At 52.7% G+C, this 19267-nt stretch overlaps 1 protein-coding gene across 3 annotated transcripts in view; it reads right to left on the bottom strand.

The window, feature by feature from the left end:
- The window catches only part of LOC105482858 (SH3 domain binding kinase 1), a 67076-nt gene that overhangs the window by 10151 nt on the left and 37658 nt on the right, over positions 1-19267 (bottom strand). Inside the window, exon 1 of one of the 3 annotated variants that reach the window (XM_011743229.3) lies at positions 17339-17416. The exons of the other annotated variants lie outside the window; for them this stretch is intronic. The gene's annotated coding sequence lies outside the window, so the exon portion shown is untranslated. Of the gene's footprint in view, positions 1-17338; positions 17417-19267 lie in introns of those variants that run through there. 3 annotated transcript variants of the gene reach the window in all.

The raw sequence follows: 19267 nt of genomic DNA, 5'->3' as shown, positions 1-19267 counted from the left end.
TCACACAGAGAGGAGGAACATCAGGAGAGAACTTCCTGGCCTCCCACCCAGCCCCAAACGGAGCTCCATCTGCACCGTCCTCTCAGCTGGCTGGGGAGGAAGGAGCCCTCCCCTCCCCGCCCTGCAGCCTGCTCCCATCCCTGTCTCCCCAGCCTCCTGCCTCCTGCCTCCCTCCATTCATGAACCAGCTCATCTCCCTGTCAGCATTTTTTTTTTAAGACAGGGTCTTGCTCTGTCACCCAGGCTGGAGTGCAGTGGCATGATCTCAGTTCACTGCAACTTCTGCGTCCCGGACTCTGGCAATCTTCCCATCTCAGCCTCCTGAGTAGCTGAGACCGCAAGGTGTGCGCCACCACACCTGGCTAATTTTTGTATTTTTTTGTAGAGATGGGGTTTCAACATGTTGCCCAGGCTGGTCTTGAACTCCTGACCTCAAGCAATCCTCCAAAGTGTTGAGATTACAGGTGTGAGCCACCGCATCCAGCTTCCCATTGTTTTTTTAATTTAATTTTTTAAAAACAGGGTCTCGCTCCGTTGCCCAGGCTGGAGTGCAGTGGTGCCCACATGGCTCACTGAAGCCTCCAGCTCCTGGGTTCAAGCAATCCTCCCACCTCAGCCTCTTGAGTAAGTGGGACCAAAGGCTTGTGCCACAAAGCCCAGATAAAGTTTTTCATATTTATTTTATTTTATTTTATTTTGAGACAGAGTTTTTTTTTTTTTTTTTTTTTTTTTTTTTTTTTGAGACGGAGTCTTGCTCTGTCGCCCAGGCTGGAGTGCAGTGGTGCGATCTCGGCTCACTGCAAGCTCCGCCTCCCGGGCCAACGCCATTCTCCTGCCTCAGCCTCCCGAGTAGCTGGGACCACAGGTGCCCGCCACCACACCTGGCTAATTTTTTGTATTTTTAGTAGAGACGGGGTTTCACCGTGTTAGCCAGGATGGTCTTGATCTCCTGACCTTGTGATCTGCCCGCCTCAGCCTCCCAAAGTGCTGGGATTACAGGCGTGAGCCACCGCACCCGGCCGAGACAGAGTTTTATTCTTGTTGCCTGGCGCGATCTCGGCTCACCGCAACCTCCACCTTCCGGGTTCAAGCGATTCTCCTGCCTCAGCCGCTCGAGTAGCTGCGATTACAGGCATGCGCCACCACGCCCAGCTAATTTTTGTATTTTTAGTAGAGATGGGGTTTCTCTATGTTGGTCAGGCTGGTCTCGAACTCCCGACCTCAGGTGATCAGCCCGTCTTGGCCTCCCAAAGTGCTGGGATTATAGGCGTGAGCCACTGCGCCAGGCCCACATTTTATTTTTTGTAGAGATGGGGTCTCACTATGTTGCCCAGGCTGATCTTGAACTCCTGGGCTCAAGCAATCCTCCTGGCTTGGCCTCCTAAAGTGCTGGGATTACAAGCCTGTGCCACTGTACCCGGCCTCCTCACCTCTGTTCCAACAGGACCTTCCTATCTAGCAACTGTCTTTTCTTTCCTAGCTCATTTCCACTTAAACATGTGCCCTGGCCTCACCCATTCCACAGTCCCCTCCACCAGAGGTAGGAACGGTGCCAGGCCCGGAGAACCCAGTCCCGCATGCCCTTCTTCTCTACCCTAGCGTGCTCACCCAAACGCAGACATGCCACTTGCCACCATGTCTCCACGCCGTCCCAGCTCTGGGCTGGACAGCACTGGGTCTTTCCCACAGCCACCAACTGGGCTTACATGGGGCGACATCTCCGCGTGATTGTCTTTCCCTGGTCTCAGGCTTGGAAAAAATCTCCTTTTCCAACCCCTGTGAAATGTCCACCCACCACCTGGGTGATGAGGCTTCCGAGTTAGAAAACTGAGGCGACCGCTGCAACACCAGCAGGGTGAGGCAAGGCTGCTTCTGTGCAGGCCTCCCCGGGGCCAGTGCGTCCTTGGGCCCTTTCTGTGTGGACTGCGGGCCTGTCCCCCAGGGGCTCTGATGAGCACGCAGCCCTCTTTGCCTCAAACTCCTCCCCACGCCCACCAGGGAGACGCTGGGCTGCTCCCCTGACCTACTTTTCCTGATGCTTGTGGAGTCCCCAAGGGCTGCTGAGGTGGGCGGTCCACGTGCGTACAGCACACGCGTCCACACGTGTGCAATCCTCCCGCCTTGGGCTTTGGCCCTGCAAGGCTACCTCAGGCTGTTCTGTGTCCCCTGGGAGCTTAATTGGTGGCCACCAGTGGCTACAAGCTCTCCTTCCCTCCCACACCCAGGGACGGGATGCTTGGCTCATCTCTGCCCTCTGGGGTGTCTGCCTCAGAGTTGCCCTGGGAAGGGCTGGGCTGGATCAGGAACACAGACCAGTGGGCTCAGTTTGGGCCCCACATGTGCCCCCCACTGTCAGGTTCAGCCCATGCTCTGACCACTACCCCACACTGACTCTCTATGGCTTTATTTAATGAACTTATTTACTTTAATTTTTTTTTTGAAACAGGATCTTGCTCTGTTGCCCAGGCTAGAGTGCAGATCATGGCTCACTGTAGCCTTGAACTCCTGGGCTCAAGGAGTTCTCCCAGCTCAGCCTTGTGAGTAGCTAGGACTGCAGGTGTGCGTCATGGTGCACAGCTAATTTTTTATTTTTTGTGTTTAGATGGGGTCTTGCTATGTTGCCCAGGCTGCTTTTAAACTCCTAGCCTCAAGCGACGCTCCTGCCAAGCCACCGCCCCTGGCCTCTCTAAGGTTTTAGTGTCCTCTATCCTATCTTCTTGATTCCTGAACAGTCTCTCCTGCCTGTTCCACCTCCCTGCCGTGCCTCCTCATCCCCAGGTCTCACTCCTCCAGGAAAACTTCCCTGCTGCCCTCACACGTGCTGACTCCTGCCTCTGCTGAACTGCAAGATTCACAGGGGCTGCCTGTTCCTCTCTCAGGGCCCCTGTTGAATACCTCAGCTGTGTCCCCGTCTGCTCCACCAACAATCCAAGAGCTCCCCAGGGGCAGGGGCTGGATCGGGTTCACCCCTCTCCTGCATCCCTTTCCTGGGTCATAGGGCTCAGCTTTGGGGGTCCCCCTACCGTCCCCTCCCTCCTCCTTTTCCTTCTACACTTCCCTTTCCCTTCAGGCCTTTTCTCCGCAAGGTGTCAGCAGGAGACAAGGAATTAATCCACGAGCCCATCCCTGCCTCTGCGTCATCCGCCAGGTACATGCTGCCTCTGACCCAGTTCCAACGCACGTGGCTTCAGAGGCACAGGGGGAGCAATGGACCTTGAGACTTGGCCTTGATCCTAATGTGCGCCACTTTTTTGCTGGGTGACCTTGAGCAAGTCACACCACTGCTCTGGGCCTTTGTTTTCTCATCCCTACAATGAAGAAATAAAATAACAACAACAATAATAATGGCACCAACATTCACACAGGACTTACCACCTGCCTGGCCGTTCTCAGGACTAATGCACTTAATCCTCACAAATATGAGGTAGGCATTATTGTTAGCTCCACTTAAAAAAAAAAAAAGGCCGGGCGCGGTGGCTCACGCCTGTAATCCCAGCACTTTGGGAGGCCGAGACAGGCGGATCATGAGGTCAGGAGATCGAGACCATCCTGGCAAACACGGCGAAACTCCATCTCTACTAAAAATACAAAAAAAAAAATTAGCCAGGTGTGGTGGCGGGTGCCTGTAGTCCCAGCTTCTCAGGAGGCTGAGGCAGGAGAATGGCGTGAACCCGGGAGGCGGCGGAGCTTGCAGTGAGTGGAGATCGCGCCACTGCATTCCAGTCTGGGCGACAGAGCGAGGCTCCATCTCAGGAAAAAAAAAAAAAAAAATAGAGACAGGGTCTCGCTATGCTGCCCTGGCTGGTCTCCAATTCTTGGCCTCAAGCAATCCTCCCGCCTTGGCCTCTCAAAGTGCTGGGATTACAGATGTGAGCTGCGGCACCGGCTTTTGAGATGAGGAAACAGGCACAGAGACTAGATAACTTGCCCAAGGTCACACAGCTAGCATTGGTATTGGTTCCAAAGCTGGTACCTTTCACTCCGGTGCTTTCCCAAGGCAGGATGTTGGGAACATCGCAGCCAGATTTCCACAGCCAGGTGGGGAAACTGAGGCCCAGAAGAGGGCTGAGTCTCAGTGGGAACTCAACCCTCAAAGTATTTCGTCATTGGTCATCCCTGCCTCCACTTGCAGGAGCAGCTGTGGATGTGATGGCTGTGAACTTGCCAGCACCAGGCAGCGGAGGCCTCTCTGACCTCTGTTCATGCCAGGCAGTCAGCGCCGCATCCACCCACACTCAAGAGGGTGGAGAAAGGGTGCACACATCTCACGCCTCAAGGGTGTGTCCTCACTGGCCCCAAGGGAGGCCTCCATCTGCCATCTGTGTTGCCCAGGGTGGGTGGGGGTCCCCCCCGACTTCATGGCAGTAGTCATGGCTCTGCCACATGCTGGGAGGGCCACCGTGGTGGGGGAGGGTTTCCCAAGCAAGAAGCAAGACTGAACCGCCCACCACTTCCTGCTGGCGGTCGGCAAGTGCTGGCACCACCTTATGAAACGACACCCAACTCATCGTCTGGCTCAGGCCTACTTTGGAGTCCTTGTTGCTCTCCCCCCCAACACACACACACAGACGCACAAGCATCCACACAGACACGCATGCACACATGCACACACACACAGAAACACATGTACACACAGACCTACATGGTGTGGCCAACTGGGAAAAATTTCATTCACTGAGTCCTCGTAAAACCCCTGAGAAGGGGGGAGTGCTTTCTATTATTTTATTTTTTAAAGCATTTGCATTTGCTTGAGGTGAGGTTTCCCCATTTTGTCGAGGCTGGTCTTGAACCCCCGGGTTCAAATGATCCTCCTGCGTCAGCCTCCCGAGTAGCTAGCACCACAGGTGTGCACCACCACGTCCAGCCTGAATTCTTATTTTGAAAAAACAGCTTAATTGAGGTATAACTTATATACCACCTAACTTGCCCATGGAGTGAACAATTGAATGGTTTGAGTAAACGCACAGGGCTGTGCAGTTGTCACCACAACCGAGTGATGCCTTCGATTTAACAGACAACAAAAGAGGCCCAAGAGGTGGATGATTTGCCCATAGTTATGACACAGACAGTCAACTGTCCCTCAGCAATGCGTGTGTCCTTTCCTATACTACAAAGTCGGGCTGGAGAGTGGCCATCCAGCAGGGAACCACGTTTCTCGGCCTCCCTTGCATCCAGGCCGGCCATGTGACTGGCTCGCCACAGGAGTGTGCACAGAAGTGGTATGTGTGTCGCTGTAAGCCTGGGGCTTCAAAGGCTCAGGGAAGGTTTATCTGTGCTCTCTTCTTCCACAGTGGTTTGATGCAGAGGACTCTAAAACCCCAGAAGATGGTGGAGCTGCAAGACAGGAGGCACCTGGGTCTCCAGGTCACTGTGTGAAAGCCTCCTGCTGTGGAGGATTGCCCATCTGCATTGTTGTGGGAGTCACTGGGAAACCTCGATCATGTTCGGCTGCTGGGGTCTGGGGGCTTGTTTGTTACAGCAGCTGGCACTACCCCAGTTCAAGGGTTATGCAGCAAGTAAGCAGAAGAGCTCAGATCTGGGGCTGCGAGTGATGGAACCTGTAGTCCCACCACTTTGGGAGGCCAAGGTGGGAGGATTGCTTGAGGTTAGGAGTTCGAGGCTGCAGTGAGACATGATCACACCACTGTATTCCAGCCTGGACAACAGAGTGAGGACCCCATCTCTATCAATTAAAAACAAAACAAAACACACACACACACACACACACACACACCCCAAAGATGCCAGGCATGATAGCTTGTGCCTGTAATCCCAGCAGTTGGATTGGGAGGCCAAGGCAGCTGGATTGCTTGAACCTAGGAGTTCAAGACCATCTGGGTAACATAGCAAGACCTCCATCTCTATCTACAAAGAAACAAAAAAATTAGCTGGGTATGGTGGCACACACCTGTAGTCCCAGATACTTGGGAGGCTGAGGTGAAAGGATCACTTAAGCCTGGGAGGTCTCAACAGAGTGAGACCTTGTCTTGGGAAAAAAAAAAAAAAAAAAAAAAGGGCCAGGCATGGTGGCTCATACCTGTAATCCCAGCACTTTGGGAAGCTGAGGCAGGCAGATCACTTCAGGTCAGGAATTTGAGACCAGCCTGGACAACATGGTGAAACCCCGTCTCTACTAAAAATACAAAAATTAGCCAGGCGTGGTGGTGGGCGCCTGTAATCCCAGATACTTAGAGGGCTGAGACAGGAGAATCGCTTGAACTCGGGAGGCGGAAGTTGCAGTGAGCCGAGATGGTGCCACTGCACTCCAGCTTGGGTGACAGAGCGAGACTCTGTCTCAAAACAAACAAACCAGAGAGTTTAGATTTGAACCTTAGCGTGTTCAGCTGCCTGGAATGTGGCCAGAGGAGGTTAACCAGGATGGTGACAACACTGGGCACCGAGTGACAAGGAACCAGTTACAGAAGTGGGTGGAGAGTGACTAGCCTGTAAAGAGAGGAGGGCCTGTTCCTATCCTGCTCTGTGGGAGAATAATTATGCTGGTAAATATTTGTTGAGCATTTACTATATGCCGGGCACTGTGCTAACCACTGTGGATTAAATCTACTACATAATAAGCCCAGCAACCCTGGGAGGTGGATGCTACCATCACTATCCCCATTTTACAGGAAGAGATACTATTATGGTTTGAATGTCCCCTCCAAAACTCATCTTGAAATTTATTTCCGGGCCGGGCGCGGTGGCTCAAGCCTGTAATCCCAGCACTTTGGGAGGCCGAGACGGGCAGATCACGAGGTCAGGAGATCAAGACCATCCTGGCTAACACGGTGAAACCCCCTCTCTACTAAAAAATACAAAAAACTAGCCGGGCGAGGTGGCGAGCGCCTGTAGTCCCAGCTACTCGGGAGGCTGAGGCAGGAGAATGGCGTAAACCCGGGAGGCGGAGCTTGTAGTGAGCTGAGATCCGGCCATTGGGCGACAGAGCGAGACTCCGTCTCAAAAAAAAAAAAAAAAAAGAAGAAATTTCCTTCCTTCCTTCCTTCCTTCCTTCCTTCCTTCCTTCCTTCCTTCCTTCCTTCCTTCCTTCCTTCCTTCCTTCCTTCCTTCCCTCCCTCCCTCCCTCCCTCCCTCCCTCCCTCCCTCCCTCCCTCCCTCCCTCCCTCCCTCCCTCCCTCCCTCCCTCCCTCCCTCCCTCCCTCCCTCCCTCCTCCTTTCTTTCTTTCTTTCTTTCTTTCTTTCTTTCTTTCTTTCTTTCTTTCTTTCTTTCTTTCTTTCTTTCTTTCTTTCTTTCTTTCTTTCTTTCTTTCTTTCTTTCTTTCGTCTCATCTATTGCCCAGGTTGGAGTGCAGTGGCATGATCTCAGCTCACTGCAACCTCCGTCTGCTGGGTTCAAGCGATTCTCCTGCCTCAGCCTCCTGAGTAGCTGGGACTATAGGCATGAGCCACCATGCCCGGCTAATTTTTGTATTTTTAGTAGAGATGGGTTTTCACCATGTTGGCCAGGTTGGTCTCGAACTGCTGACCTCATGATCTGCCTGCCTCAGCCTCCCAAAGTGCTGGGATTACAGACATGAGCCACTGCGCTAGCTTGAGGTGGGTGCTTTCAGAGGTGATTAGACCATGAGGGCTCTGTCCTTATTAATGAATTAATGCTGTTATGGCAGGAGTGGGTTCCCCATAAACGGATGTCTGGCCTCCTTTTGGTTGATCCCTCCCTTCCTCTCTCTCTTTCTTGCTCTTTTGCTGTGGGATGATGTGGCACGGAGGCCCTCACCAGATGCTGGTGCCTTGATCTTGGACTTCCCAGCCTCCAGAGCCGTAAGAAATAAATTTCCATTCATTATGAATTGCCCTGTCTGGGGTATTCTGTTATACTGAGGTGCGGATGGGCTGAGTAACTTGCCTAAGAGCTCATGATTAGCAGTGCTGGGATTTGAACTCAGGCTTTTGGGCTTCAGATCCCATGCTCACATACACTGTGTTTTGCAAGGCTCCAAAGGCCGACCCAGGCAGACATCGACTCACAGTAAGAAGACGCAGGAAGGAAGTGCGCTCTGCTCACTGGGAATGGAGAAGCGAGGCTGGATGCTCATCTGCTGGGGACTCCGTTGGGGGTCGAGATTGCACCAAGAGATGCCACACAGGCCTTTCTGACTCTCACACTGGGTTCCCAAGAGATTCTCTGTCCCTACGCCCAGGTCCTCTCCCTCAGGCCGCTGGACTTGTGCTGTACCCCTAGCATGGACAGACTCCAAGGGTATCCTTAACAAGATGCTGGCCTGGAAGGAAGGCATGGACAGGAGGACTGTTCTTGGGTGGGTCACCTCACTTCTAGGTTAGTGTTACTATTAAAACCCCCTGTGAAGAAAGCAGCCATATGGTGGAACTTCAGGCCCTGAGCACCTCTGACCTCTCTCACCTGCTTCACTTTGCTTCTCTGTAAGGCAAGGGGGCCAGAGCTGAATTCCCTTAGCCTGCAGAACCGAGCCCACTCTGCACCTCCATACGACCCCTCACCTGCCTCTAGGTTTCTCCCCGCCAGATCTTTCTTTCTTTCTTTTTTTGGAGATGGAGTTTCGCTCGTTGCCCAGGCTGGAGTGCAATGGCGCATCTCAGCTCACTGCAACCTCCACCTCCCAGGTTCAAGTGCTTCTTGTGTCTCAGCTTCCCAAGTAGCTGGGATTACAGGTGTGTGCTACCATACCTGGCTAATTTTGTATTTTTAGTAGAGACAGGGTTTCACCATGTTGGTCAGGCTGGTCTCAAACTTCCGCCTGCCTCGGTCTCCCAAAGTGCTGGGATTACAGGCGTGAGCTACCGCACCTGGCCCCGATCTCTCTCTCTTTTTTTTTTAGAGTCTTGCTCTGTTGTCCAGGCTGGAGTGCAGTGGTGCAATCTTGGTTTACTGCAACCTCTGCCTCCTGGGTTCAAGCGATTCTCCTGCCTCAGCCTCCCGAGTAGCTGAGATTACAGGTGCCTGCCACCATGCCTGGCTAATTTTTGTATTTTAGCAGAGACCATGTTTCAACATGTTTCACCATGTTGGCCAGGCTGGTCTTGAACTCCTGACCTCAAGTGATCTACCCCCCTCAGCCTCCCAAAGTGCTGGGATTACAGGCATGAGCTACCGTGCCCAGCCCTGATCTTTCTTATATACACAGTCAGATAAACTGTCTTAAAACCAGATTTGACCCAATCTTTGCCTTGCTTACATATTTTCAGTGGATTCTTGAATGGGCATGTGGTGTTTTCTGTTCCACATCAGTTTCCCTTCCTTGCAGTAATGGCCCTCTCTCTGCCCATGAAGTTTAGAAGGGATGTCTCCTGTATGCTTTTGCAGGGAGGGCCTGGCCAATCAGCAGATCGATCCCATCTGCCAGGTCACTGTGACTTGTTCAGAGATGAACAAGTGACCAAAGGTGACCCACCGAGATCTAGCCCTAGGACTGTTGGTGCAGCCATCAGGAAAGAGGGACCCTCTCACCCTGGGCTGCAAAGCTGCAGGACACAGCTGTGCCGCTTCTGTGGGTTGGCTTTTCCATCATGGGGGAAGGGGAGAGCCCACTTGAGAATAAAGCAACAAAGATATAAGCAGAGAGGAGAGAAAGGTGGAGAGATTTCCGATGACTTTGAGTTCTGGGGCCAAGCATGCCTAAAGCCAATTATACTCTTGAACATTTGTTTCATGAATCAATATACTTCCTTCTTGGCTTAATTCAGCTAGTTTGAGTTGAGTTTATGTAACTTGCAAGCTATTCGGGCTCAGGCACTGTGCGGGGTGTTGGCATGGGGTGCCTATGTTAGAGCAATGCAACAGACAAGTGGGAATGAGCCCACAAATCAGAGAGGCAGGTAAAATATGGACACACATAACCATGAGGCCAGGGCAATGGTCAGGGCTCCAATATGTCCAAGCAGAGCCCTGGCAATGAGGATCAGGGTGGCTTCCTAAATCAGGAGGTGGCGCCTGAATAGGCCTTGAAGGGGATTAACAACCCAGCAAGAAACCCAAGAGCTCCTTGAAAGCAAGCCCTATGCCTTCATCATCTCACTATTCCCAGCACTTAGCCAGGGTGTGACAAACGCTGGGTGAATAATTCTCTACGTGTTTGGGAAATTGTAACTTTTTATATCTTGGCTTTCCTGAATGTGACCCTGTAGGCACATAGCTATTTTCCCAAGGGCCTGCACAAAGTATCATCAGTTCCATTTCACAGGCACAGAGACTGATGGCCAGAGGGGAACAGCGATTTGCCGAAAGTTACATAGGAAGTCAGTGGGCAGGGCTGGGCTAGAAGCCAGGGCATCGCAGGGCAAGGTGCTGTCTCCCTCCAGCAGCCCCAGCCCCAGCCCCAGCACAGTGCAGTACAGATGGGGGTGGCTGTGAGTAACAGCGGCCGCTGTGAACAGAGAGGCTGGGGGTGCTAGAATAGGTTGATGATGCCAACAGGGAGGAAAGTGATGATAAATAGCTGACACTCACAGAACCCCTGTCACGTACCAAGTGCCTCATGTAAATGAACTCACCTAATCCCCACAATGTCCTATGACACAGAGACTATTATTAACCCCGATAGACAGATGTGGAAACTGAGGCACAGAGTGGTCATGTCACTTGTTCAAGATCATACATCCAATAGGTGGCAGAGCCAAGATTCAAATCCAGGAACCATCACTCCAGTGTCCAAAAGCTTAATCACTATGCTTCACTGTCTCTGAAATGACAGAGTAAAAATTACCATTTATTGGCTGGATGTGGTGGCTCACACCTGAAATCCCAGCACTTTGGGAGGCCAAGGCGGGTGGATCACTTGAGGTCAGGAGTTACAGACCAGCCTGGCCAGCATGGTGAAAACTCATCTCTACCAAAAGTACAAACATTAGCTGGGTGTGGTGGTGCGTGGCTATAATCCCAGGTACTCGGGAGGCTGAGGTGGGAGAATCACTTGAACCCGGGAGGTGGAGATTGTAGTGAGCCGGGATGGTGCCACTGCACCCCAGCCTGGGTAACATAGTGAGACTCCCTCTCAAGAAAAAAAAAATTACCATTTATTTTATCAGTGTGCTGAGGCTTTACATTGCTGCTGTCAATCAATCTTCATGGCAGCCCCATTTTACAGATAAGGACACTGAGGATCAGAGGGGTTAAGCAACTTGCCCAACGTCACTCAGCTCCTCAGTGGCAGAGCCAGAGACTGAACCCTGAACGTCCCCCTGCTCTGTCTCCCCTTCTCTATTCTCAGTCTCTGGTTCGCAGCACCTGCCTCTCTCCAGCTCCACTGTCTTCAGCACCGCAGGCGTGGACAGCACCCAGGCCTGTCCAGCATTAACTGCGAGGCTGGGGGAGGTTCCAGGAGGATAGGGAGCCAGGCACGAAGGAACTGCCGCAGAACTGGAACTAAGGCCCCCAGGGCTTGAAAGGCATATACGGATGTACTGCCATTCATTTAACCAAACTCTGAATGACAGACACTTGGGTCGTGACTAACCTTTTGCTATTACTATAAACAATCAGTAGCCTTGTACAGAAGTCATTTTGCCACGTGAGGTGAATCCGTATGATAAAGTCTAGGAACAGGCTTGCTAGGTTAAAGGGTGAGTGTGTTTGGAATTTCTGGAGAGTGCCCAACACCCCTCATCCCATCCCACAGAGCTGTGGCACTGAACCTCTCCCAGCCAAGTAGGAAGGGGCTGCTTCTTGGTGAAACACAGCAGCTGTCAGTAGCTCCCTCACCCTCTCTGGGCCTCGGTGTCACTTTGGGACATGGCCAGACAGTCCCAGGTAGTTAATATGCTACCTTGCAATGGGGGAAAATCGTGGGTGTGGTAGCTCATGCCTATAACCCCAGCACTTTAGGAGGCCAACAAGGGAGGATCACTTGAGCCCAGGAGTTTGAGACCAGCCTGGGCAACATGGTGAAATCCCATCTCTACAAAACTTTTTTTGAAAAGCAGGCAGGAGTGGTGGCATGTGCCTGTAGTTCCAGCTACTCAGGAGACTGAATGGGAGGATTTCTCGAACCCAGGAATTCGAGGCTGCAGTGAGCTATGATTGCACCACTGCACTCCAGTCTGGGTAACAGCAAGAACTTGTCTCAAAAAAAAAAAAAAAAAAAAAAAAAAAGAAATGGTGAGAAGAACAGGTTTCTCATTTGTATTTGCATAAAATAACTCTAGAATCAACACTAGACATTAGCAAGGTGCTTAGCCACCTCAGCACCCAACCTGGTCACTCTCCACTCACTCCCACCTCTCTGAGCCATCATCAGTCACTTCTCAGCTACCACAGCAACCTACTAACTGGTCCCTGCCTCTAAGCCCTCTCAACACAGCTGCCAGGGAGCATCCCCTTACTCCCAGGCTCAGCAGCCTCTACTGGCTCTCATTGTGTTCCAAAGCCCTTACCATGGCCCTCCATTTACTCTTTGGCCTATCTCTTCCTCATCTTCTCCCTCCCTCTGCTCAATACGCTGGTCCCCCTACTGTTCCCTGAACATGCCAGCCCCCTATCTGGGGGCAAGTCCCTCTGCCTGGACAGATCTTCCCCTAGATATCCACAGCACGGCTCATTTCCTGCAAGTTCTGTTCAAATGACACCTTCTCAACCAGAGTTACCCTACTGCACTCCCGACCCCCCATCCCCTGCTCTATTTTTTTCCTGGTAGGATGTATCACTTTCTCATGTATTATATAATGTACCAACTTCTGACATCTATTATGACTGTCTCTTTTCCTCACTAGAACTTAAGCAGCTGGAGGGCAGGGATTTTACTGTCTGGTCTTGTTCACTGCTGTATCCTCCTGCTGCTAACATGTGCCTGGAGTATAGAAGGCACTTAGTAAATATTTATTGAATGAATGAATGAACCTCTGAGGAGAATGGCAGGAACTAGGTGAAAAGGGGTAGGGTAGGCATGAAAATTCCTACCAGGTACAATCCAGTTGGGTCTGGGGAGTAAAAAGAACCAGGAGATCAGACAGTGCCAGAGGAAAGTGCCAGGGAGGGGCTGCACCTGCCTGCCTACCTGCCTGGCACCCCCAGAGAAGGGCTAGAGAACTGCCCCCTGAATTCCCACAGCAGGCCAGTCTGTGCTCAGGAAGAGGGGGAGGAATCTGGGAGCCCCCTTCACACCATACCCAAAGTGGAGGCCTCCCTCTGTGTCCTGAGGTGGGTGTACCAGCCTGGCTCTCTGCCTTATAACACCTTCCCTGAAGGACGTCCCCGACCTTCGCCTTTGTTTACTCCAGTGCAGAAATCTGTTCACTTGTGGACTCTTCTATTCACTGCCAGAGGGTGGGGGGCACCAAGCCAGGCTAGTGAGGTGCTTGGAAAAATTTCGGCCTCTGCTGTTGGTCCCAGGGAGCCCTGGCCAGCCCCTCCTTCTCTCCAGTTATCCAGTGGGTGAAATGAGCTAAGCTGGTAGTTCTGCCTTCATGGAGCACCATGAGGCTCAGGACCTTCTCCCCTGAAAAATGTCCCATGTAGCACATGCATACTTCTACACACAACAGCAGGGATAGGGCTCCTGGGAGCCTACAAGCCTCTAGATAAGGCCTCTTCCTCCCCTTGGTCCTCAACACAAATACAGATGCCAGCAAGCATTCTATTTTGGCTCACAAGGAGAAGGAGGAGAATATTCTCAAATCCCCTCCTTGTCTTTCCTTCGGGGTATAAATCCTGGCTCCATCCCTTCATAGCTGTGTGACCTTGGGCAGTTTGTGCCACCTGCCTAAGCCTCGGTTTGCCCATCAGTAAAATGGGGCTGGGAATGCTCATTTAACAGGATGGGGCACAAAGTGGGTGTCAGTAAGAAGTTGCTAGTCAGAGGGGCCTGGACCTTGGATCTGTCACTGATTCTGCAGGTGAGCCTGGGGAAGGCCTTCCACTCACTGTGCCTTCGTTTTCTGTTCTGTAGATGGAGGCCATTGGGCTGTGCTGAATCTCACCCCTGAATCCACTGGAGCCAGAAGGCACTGTGGGGATCACCTGACCCTGCTCCTCCACTTCCCACATGGGGAGCCTGGGAGGCAGAGTTCAGACTTTCCCGAGATCAAGCTGCAGACATTTGGACATTCTTCCTCACTGCCCTCCCCACCAGGGGCAGCCTGGGGTTCCCAGGGCTGTGAACTCCTGTTCGGCTCCGGCCTCTGCCTCAGCCTCCCCTCCCAGCTGGTGCACAGTCCGCCCCTTCTTGGGGCACATCTTTGGTGGCTATTAATAGCTTGTGACGCTGCCTTCCTGCAGCTGGTGCCCAGAGCTGGAACAGGCTCTCCAGCCTCTCCTGCTCTCCCCAGTGAGGCACTGTGGGAGGCAGGCGCCCTGGGTCCTATCCTTCTGGCTACTGGAGGGTGCGGGGCCTGGGGCAGCCCCTGGGGGTGTGGGATGAGCTGGGGAGGTCTTCCCAGCCTGGCTGCCTGGGTGAGGCAGGGGGCCCAGCACTCAGGGGTATTAACAGGATGGAGGATGCTGGGCACTGTGGGTGCCCACCACTGGCTGACAGGCAAGGGGACTGAGTTGAATGTCTACCAGTGGGCAAGTGGTGGTCTCTGGTGAGATGGCTGGGTGAGCAAAGGCCCCAGAAGAGATGGGCCCTTCTCCAGCTGCAGCCCTCACCTCCTTCGCCTCTCTGAGCTCCTACACTGGGATGGACCGAAGACAGCCCAGCCTAGGTGCCTGTGGTTCAGGTTCAGGCTTTCACCGCCACTGCTAGCCTGGAAGCTTTGGATCTGCCACTTACTGTCTCCATGGCCCCATTTCCCCATCCTCAGTAAAGTGAAATAATAAAATAACAGTGCGGGTTAGGGTATTATTAGTAATAGCCAACATTTATGAGCCACTGAAAGTATAAGCACTGTACATATATTGACTCATTTCAACCTCACGACAATTTCAGGAGAAGCTATTATTATTCCCCTTACGTCCTTTACAGCTCAGGAAACTGAGACTCTGAGATAGAAGCTTGGCTGGGCACAGTGGCTCACACCTGCAAGCCAAGCACTTTGGGAGGCTAATGCAGGCAGATGGCTTGAGCTTAGGAATTCAAGATGAGCCTGGGCAACATAGCAAGACCCCATTTCTATACAAAATTTTTAAAAAATGAGCCGAGCATGGTGGCATGAGCCTGTGGTCCTAGCTAGTCGAGAGGCTGAAGTGGGAGGATCACTTGAGCCTGGAAGGTCAAAAGTGCCATGAGCTGTGATGGCACCACTGCACTCCAGCCTGGGTAACAGAGTGAGATCCCATCTCAAAAAAAAAAAAAAAAAAAAAAAAAGAAAAAGATAGGAAGCTTAAGTGATGTGTCCTGTGTCACACAGCTAAGAAGTCACATAGAGATTATCTATCTGGCTCCAAAATATTCAATAAGTATTTGTTGGCTGGGCGCGGTGGCTCAAGCCTGTAATCCCAGCACTTTGGGAGGCCGAGATGGGTGGATCACGAGGTCAGGAGATCGAGACCATCTTGGCTAACACGGTGAAACCCCGTCTCTACTAAAAAATACAAAAAACTAGCCGGGCGAGGTGGCGGGCGCCTGTAGTCCCAGCTACTTGGGAGGCTGAGGCAGGAGAATGGCATAAACCCAGGAGGCGGAGCTTGCAGTGAGCTGAGATCCGGCCACTGCACTCCAGTCTGGGCAACAGAGCAAGACTCTGTCTCAAAAAAAAAAAAAAAAGTATTTGTTGAGCACCTACTATGTGCTTGGTACTATTTTTGGGTCTGAAATACATTCGTGAACCAAACAAACTGTCCTGCCCTCAAAGAGCTCATATTCTAGTTTGGAGGCACACAATGACAAAGATGAGCAGATGTGTGTCAGGCAGTGAGAAGTCCTCAAGGAACAGCAGAGCAGGGAAAGAGACAAGGGAATTGTGGGTGGGAGGCCAGCCCATGGAGAAGGCTGCACACACACGGGCACTGTGGTGGGCGGGCTCTCCTGGCAGAGGGCACTGTGTGGAGGCCTAGAGGTGGGACCTGCTATGTGCACAGGGATAAGGGAGTGAAGGGCAGGAGATGAGAGCACAGGTGAGAAGAGATGGCCGTTGTCATTCGGGGCCTCCGAAGCCATGGCGGGGACCTGGCTTCCACTCCAAGTGGGATGCACTCCAAACAAACCCTTTGGATGCAGGGCGGGATGCAGACCTGAACAAACCCTTCCTGAAGCCAGCCTAGCCTGGAAAAGTGAAAAGTGACTCAGAAACTCCAAGGCCAGCTGTGGCAGTGTTGCACACTGTCCTTGGAGTGGGGCTGAGGAGGGGGTGGGGAAGCTTAGAGGTTCTCAGGGAGGCCTGGGGCCAGAGCTGCAGATTCTTCCCTGGCACAATTCTCACTGCCATGGCCCCGTGTGAGTGGAACCACAGGGCAGGAAATCTAGCCCTGGAGCCCAGGTGAGGTCCCATCAGGTCCATTTGACTGGCCTTGGCTTGTGGACCACGTGTGAATGGTATCAAGGGAGGCAGACTCTTCCCTAAATCCCAGCTACGGAACCCTGAGGAAACACCTTCACCCATACACCTCCAGTTTTCTCCATCTGTAAAGATGGGGCTAACTTTCCCTTTCTGCTCAGGGCTTTGAGCAGAAAACGAACAACAAACCCTTAATGGGTACTGGGTGCCATTCACGGCACTTTACGTTCATTCTTTGACTCCTCACAATGACCCTAAGAGGCAGGTACTAATATCATCCCCCTTTTTTATAGATGATGAACCTGAGGCACAGAGAGATTAAGCACCTTGTCCAAGGTCACACAGCTGCATCTAGGGATTGTGCTTTTTACCACTAAGCTGGGTTATCTGCGGGCCCCATTGTGCCTCCTGGAGACACCTAGGGTCAGGGCTGGCAGGCACCTGAGCTCGCAAGGCGGAAAAGTCTCCTCTCTGCAAGGCCTTGAACCCTGGCTCAGAAAGTCACAAGTTATGCTCATGGATAGGTAAACCCCTTCCTGCTATGGTGGGGGGCCCAAACAGACCCAGAAAAGCTGCCCTGGAGGCAGTGGGGGCCCAGCACTGTGCAGCCTCTCTGGGCCCAGATCAGGAGGAAAAGGAGGATGGTCCCCTCCAGCCCCACCCCTGCCCCATCTCCCAGCCCCTTGGGGCCATCCCAAAGCCCAAAGGCAGTTGGAACATCCTCGGCCCCTCTTGTGGTTGCCTAAAGCCATGCCGGAAGGAGTGCTAGTGCAGTGCGAGGTCACAGCGGGTCCCCGGGCCTGGATCGGTTTATTTGCATACCCCGGCAGGGCAGGACAGAGCAAACGCTTAAGCAGCAGGCCCCGCTCAAGCTCTTCATCTGCAACAGATCCACTTAATCCTCACGACTTTAGGAAGTGGCAGCTATTATTATCTCCATTCTACGTCAAAGGAAACTGAGGCCCAGGAGATAACTGACCTGCCCAAGGTCACGCAGCCAGAGAATGGTGGAGGTGGGCTTCAAACCCAGGCACTCAGATGTCTGCTGGCTTCACACAAACCTTTGGTGGCCCACAGGGCTGGGTGCAAATCCTGACTCTGGGGTTAACACGGTGCTGTCCTCAGGGCTACATGAGAAAACGCTGTCCAGCACTGGGCACTCGACACTAAGAGATGTTCCACTGCTTCCTCTCCAATTCTGATGTTACATGGTTTCCCAAGGTGGGGCTGAGCTGGACCTGTTCTCTCTCCAGGTGTGGCCAGGCAACGGTGGGGTGAAGGGAGGGTGGCTGGGGAGGAGACAGGACTTTAACTGGCCTTTCCAGGCCTAGCTGCCACCGCTTCCTGAGACCTGAAAGGGGGAGCAGAAAGGGGGGCAGGGGAGGGGTGGTTTGGGGAAGACTTTGGCCTGGGGCCCATCCTCCTGGGGCAGAAAGTCTCCAGGAAAGTCTCCAGCATAAGGCAGCAGGCGCCTCACGTGGAAAGCATAGGCTGAGAAGGAGGAGGGCTTTAACCACAAAACCACGCTCCCAGCCCTCAGGCAGAGTGCTAGGAGAGCCTCAGGGAGGGCCTCCACCCTCACCCACACCCGGGGCAGGGGCAAGCTCCATGGCACAATGCTATCCTGCCTCCCGGAGATCCCTTCCCTTTCTTGAGGACAGAGCCAGAAGCCTCTGCCTCCCTAGACTAGCTCCCAAGGAAGTGTAACTGTGGAGGCTCAGTCACCCACCTGCCGACGCCCCATTTAATAAGGGCCAATAGTTAGTGAGCACTTTTGATATGGGATACCCTGTCCTAGGTCCCTTTCATTCTTTAGCCTGTTTAATCCCCCGGATGATCCTGCAAGACAGTATTATTCCTGTTTTATAGACAAGGGCATTGAGGCCCAGAGAGGGTAAGTGCCTTGCTGAAGGTCACACAGCAGCACAGTGAGCTTCAGGTCCAGGCAGAGTCCAGAGCCTGAGCTCTCCACCATGGTGCTCTGGTATCTCCTTTGACCTCAGGCTGTTGGAGACCTGTGTTCAGAAAAAGGGTGCACTCCCTTCTAGAGCCATGCCCAGTGACAGGGGCCTGCTGCTGGCCCCCAGCCCAGCTACTCCACAACGCCCACCAGTTCCATTTCTGTTTAGGAAATGACAAATTTTTTTCTTTTTCTTTTGAGACGGACTCTCACTCTGTCACCCAGGCTGGAGTGCGTGCTGAAATCTCGGCTCACTGCAACCTCTGTCACCTGGGTTCAAGCAATTCTCCTGCCTCAGCCTCCCTAGTAGCTTGAATTACAGGCATATGCCACCGCGCCTGGCTAATTTTTTGTATTTTCAGTACAGACAGGGTTTCACCAAGTTGGCCAGGCTGGTCTTGAACTCCTGACCTCGAATGATCCCCGTGTCTCAGCCTCCCAAAGTGGTGGGATGACAGGTATGAGCCACTGCACCTGGCCAATATTTTTGAGTAACTCCTATATTTAGGCCCCCAGCTCTCCCGCCTGACCAAAACTTAGACCAACTTGGACTTAGTCTTAGAAAGTTAGAAGGAAGAAACTTACAGCTGCAAGAAGCTTTCATCCAATTCTTCTCTGGTCAGAGGGGTGAATGGAACCCTGGACAGCAGTCCTGCCCCAAGAGTCCTGAGCAAGACCTGCACCTAGAACCCGGTCAGAAGAGGAAGGGAAGGACTCGAGTTTGCTGTCCCTGGGACATATGGGGCAAGTGGGACAGAGAAAACAGGTTTTTGGTTGCTGGATGTCACTAGTTTAGGGGTAAGGGTGCAAGACGGGATCAAGAGCGGAAAGTGGAACCAGGCTGGAGAAGTTCAGGCTCACTTCACCACGTAGCCCTTTAGACCCTGGATGGACACCGCTCTGTGCACCTTCTAATTTGACCATGGGGGTGGGAGGGAACACCAGTGA

Source organism: Macaca nemestrina, chromosome 18 (genome assembly GCF_043159975.1).
Source record: "Macaca nemestrina isolate mMacNem1 chromosome 18, mMacNem.hap1, whole genome shotgun sequence".
Taxonomy (NCBI): Eukaryota; Metazoa; Chordata; class Mammalia; order Primates; family Cercopithecidae; genus Macaca; species Macaca nemestrina.
The sequence above is the reverse complement of the archived record's forward strand: the minus strand, read 5'-3'. Positions and strand labels throughout refer to the sequence as shown.